General features: G+C 35.4%; 2 long non-coding RNA genes across 2 annotated transcripts; both read right to left on the reverse strand.

The window, feature by feature from the left end:
* Nucleotides 1–1,432: 1,432 nt before the first annotated feature.
* LOC137041480 (uncharacterized) lies at nt 1,433–3,218 on the reverse strand. Its single transcript, XR_010898104.1, has 3 exons — nt 3,073–3,218; nt 2,834–2,980; nt 1,433–1,562 (listed from the first exon to the last, which is right to left on the reverse strand). It is a non-coding gene; the product is annotated as an uncharacterized lncRNA (long non-coding RNA).
* A 198-nt stretch (nt 3,219–3,416) lies between these two features.
* Nucleotides 3,417–4,217, reverse strand: LOC137041481 (uncharacterized). Its single transcript, XR_010898105.1, has 3 exons — nt 4,074–4,217; nt 3,835–3,981; nt 3,417–3,547 (listed from the first exon to the last, which is right to left on the reverse strand). It is a non-coding gene; the product is annotated as an uncharacterized lncRNA (long non-coding RNA).
* Nucleotides 4,218–4,550: the final 333 nt, after the last annotated feature.

A 4,550-nucleotide genomic window follows, 5' to 3' on the forward strand; every position in this document is an offset into this window, starting at 1 on the left:
CGACACACTCATTCACATCTTTAGTAAGGAAGTTCAGAGGAAAAGAACAGTTTGGGTCACTCATTCATATGTGAAGGTCAACATATTATTTGGCATCTGTGCAGTGGAATGCTTCATTCACAAAAAAAGACGTAAACTAAATAACCATATGGATTATTATTCAAGGATAGCATCAACATAAATCTAATTATAAACTGTACCTCTACATGTGTTATTGATGCTGATGGTGAGATTTGAGTTTGTTGCAGTGAATCCATCCAAACATGAGCAATTGTAACTTCCTATTTCATTTGTGCAGTTGGAATTTTGACCACATACAGATGGACCGAACCGACATTCATCTATATCTATTGGGGAGGGACAAAATATTATTAAAATAAGAAATTATAAAAAAAAATTGTTTTCCTGCGATTACAATCATTCTCCCCACCCCCATGTTTTAAGTTTATGGCATACAGAACTCGGCAACTTGGGTATCAAAATGATCCCAGTCCTTTCCAGTCGGAAATACAACTTGAGAGGGTGTTCATGTCCAATTGTTACTAGTAAACTTGTATTTATGATAATTTCAATAGCATGTTAAGGCAGCTAGAGCTCGACCAACATACTGATGGCGAGTCAAAACAAGCATGGATTATGGACAAAATAATTTATAAAATGAACGCTTAATATAAAGTTCAGTCAGGACAAACAGTAACAAAATGTTCAGAGCTGTCAATCATACCTTTGCATGTGTTATTGCTGTTTATAGGGAGGTTTGGGTCTGTTACATTATATCCACTCTTGCACGAGCAATTGTAACTCCCAACAGTGTTGTTGCAGATTGAGTTTGGACCACAGACGTCTGATCTCTCGACACATTCATTCACATCTTTAGTAAGGAAGTTCAGAGGAAAAGAACAGTTTGGGTCACTCATTCATATGTGAAGGTCAACATATCATTTGGCATCTTTGCAATGGAATGCTTCATTTATAAAAAAGACATGTAAAATAAAAACCATATGGATTATTATTCAAGGATAGCATCAACATAAATCTGAATATAAACTGTACCTCTACATGTGTTATTGATGCTGATGGTAAGATTTGAGTTTGTTGCAGTGAATCCATCCAAACATGAGCAATTGTAACTTCCCATTTCATTTGTGCAGTTGGAATTTGGACCACATACAGATGGACTGAACCGACATTCATCTATATCTGTTGGGGAGGGACAATATATTATTAAAATAAGAAAATATTAAAAAAAGAACAGTTTTGGTCACTCATTTATATGTGAAGGTCAACATATTATTAGGCATCTTTACTTAGGAATGCTTCATTTACATAAAATACATACAAAGTAAAAAAAAACAAAAATCAAATGGATTAGTATTCAAGGATAGTGTCAACAGAAGTCTAAATATAAACTGTACCTCTACATGTGTTATTGATGCTGATGGTGAGATTTGAGTTTGTTGCAGTGAATCCATCCAAACATGAGCAATTGTAACTTCCTATTTCATTTGTGCAGTTGGAATCTGGGCCACATACAGATGGACTGAACTGACATTCATCTATATCTATGAAAAAAAGTGATTTATAAGTTAGTTTTTCTAAGCTATACTTCCTTGTTAGGCAAAGAAAAGCTTTTGTAGACACCAGGCTCAGCAAACGGTCCAGCGCTTCATTCTGACGTCAGTGTGCAAGGAAACACCGCCTCTACAGAATAATGAGCATGTGTAGTTCAGTAGCCCTGCCCACAGACTCATGGGGGGCTTGTGCTAGCTGGTCAACAACAATGTCATGCCGAGGAGGGAGATAAAGATATTGCGCTATTCCTGGATGTGGAAGAACACAGTCGCTGCATAAGCTTCCTTCTGATCCTAATATTAGGAATGAGTGGTTGAACTTTATTTTTAATGAAGTTCCAGCTCAGGTGGGGAAGATATGTTCAGTTCATTTCACTGCGGGATCGTTTGTAAACAAATCTCCGGTCGATGCTGGATTTGTAATAGTACTGCATTGTTATAGATCATTTTGCTTATTTGTTCCTGTCTAACAGAGCATACCTTTAGCTCGCTGGACTCAGATATGTATGGGCTAGGGCTCGCAAAGCCCGGCAGGCTGATGAATCTCATAATATTCCGTTCTTGTTCTGCTATTATCTCTCTTTCGTTGACATCTGAAGGGCAGCGTGCGTGCAGAACGTGTATGTGTGTGCGCGCGGTTCATACTTATATCGTCCGATCTTGCGGGCTATGTGTAATATAAAAATAATAGTCCAATGAATCGCATGCCGATGAGAAATAAAACATTGTGTTTTTTTGATAAAGACGTTTACGAGCCCTGTGATCGAGAAAAACATTCTGGTTGTCGGTTCTCCCTCATTGTATCCTCCCTCATGTCACTGAACTGAAAGGGGAGCTTAAGCTCATTAAATATGCAAATCTTATCCAATCCTAGCTGTGGGTGCCTACTTCCATGTCTCTAGAGCAGCACGCCCATCAGAACCCAGTGTTTTGGAGAGAGACTCAAAACCAGTGTAGAAAATAGCCTATTACTTATTAGTTTTCCTGTAGCTCAACCAGTAGAGCATGGCGCTAGCAACGCCAAGGTCATGGGTTGAATTCCCAGGGAAAGCAAGAACTGACAATAATGAAAAAATGTGTACCTTGAATGCAATGTAAGTCGCTTTGGATAAAAGTGTCTGCCAAATGCGAAAATGTAAATGTAAATGTATGATGTTTCTGAATGTAAAAACCACACAAACGTCATTAGTTGACCTCAGACAACAATATTAAAAAAAATTAAAAAGCCAGTTCATGACATCTTTAAATAAACTAAAACTTACCGATGCATGGGTTGTTTTTATTGATATCTCTATTACCATCTGTGGCATTATATCCTTCTAAACAAAAGCACGAGAAGCTTCCATTGTAATTGTAACAGCGAGAGTTTGGTCCACACACTGATACTGAGTCAACACACTCATAAATATCTGAAATAAAATAATTTATAAAGTGAACAGTTTTTAGAAGATTAAGGTAGTACATAGAGTAACAAAATGTTCAGAGCTTCAGTTGTTAGTACCTTTGCATGGGTTACTGCTGTTTATAGGGAGGTTTGGGTCTGTTACATTATATCCACTCATGCACGAGCAATTGTAACTCCCAACAGTGTTGTTGCAGATTGAGTTTGGACCACAGACGTCTGATCTCTCGACACATTCATTCACATCTTTAGTAAGGAAGTTCAGAGGAAAAGAATAGTTTGGGTCACTCATTCATATGTGAAGGTCAACATATTATTTGTATCTTTACAATGGAATGCTCAATTTACAAAAAAGACATGCAAAGTAAAAATTATATGGATTATTATTTAAGGGTATCATCAACACAAATCTGAATATGAACTGTACCTCTACATGTGTTATTGATGCTGATGGCGAGATTTGAGTTTGTTGCAGTGAATCCATCCAAACATGAGCAATTGTAACTTCCTATTTCATTTGTGCAGTTGGAATTTGGACCACATACAGACGGACTGAACTGACATTCATTTATATCTATGAAAAAAAGAAAAGAAAAAAGGTGATTTATAAGTTAAGATTTATAAAAAATACATTAAGGCATGAGTGACATCTATACAAGGAGTATGCAAATGACAGTAATGTTGACATTAAATAAAATAAATAAAATAAAATAAACAATCTATCTGGATCCTGAATCTATACTAAATTTATACATTTTGGATTAAAATCTCTTTAAATTGCAATATACAGTGACACAAATGTAAAAACATAACAATTACTTATAAATTGCAATTAAAAGTATTAAATAAACAAAAACTTACCGATGCATGGATTGTTTTTATTAATAGCTTGATTAGCATCTGTGGCATTATATCCTTCTAAACAAAAGCATGAGAAGCTTCCATTGTAATTGTAACAGAGAGAGTTTGGTCCACACACTGATACTGAGTCAACACACTCATAAATATCTGAAATAAAATAATTTATAAAGTGAACAGTTTGCAGAAGATTAAGGCAGTACATATAGTAACAAAATGTTCAGAGCTTCAGCTGTCAGTACCTTTGCATGGGTTACTGCTGTTTATAGGGAGGTTTGGGTCTGTTACGTTATATCCACTCTTGCACGAGCAATTGTAACTCCCAACAGTGTTGTTGCAGATTGAGTTTGGACCACAGACCTCAGACTGCTCAACACATTCATCCACATCTTCATTTAAAGGAAGTCAAGGGGGGAAAAAAACTGTTCGGGTCAGTTTAATCTTATTCCTTGTCGGTTTTACAATACAATGATTGATGTAAAAAAATCTAAGTAAAAATTATATGGATGAACTATAGATAATTAAGGTGGTAAGTACAACTTCAGCTGTCAACTATACCTTTCATAACTTTAAGAATCATTCTTAATGAGAATAAGTTTAAAAAAAAAAAAACAAAGAAAAAAAAAAAGATTAACTCTAGCTAATTTTTAAGCTTAGAGTAAAATAAGTAATTTTAAAAAAAATGTAAATAATAAAATGTCATGCAATTACAATTACAA

Source organism: Pseudorasbora parva, chromosome 15, assembly GCF_024679245.1.
Source record: "Pseudorasbora parva isolate DD20220531a chromosome 15, ASM2467924v1, whole genome shotgun sequence".
Taxonomy (NCBI): Eukaryota; Metazoa; Chordata; class Actinopteri; order Cypriniformes; family Gobionidae; genus Pseudorasbora; species Pseudorasbora parva.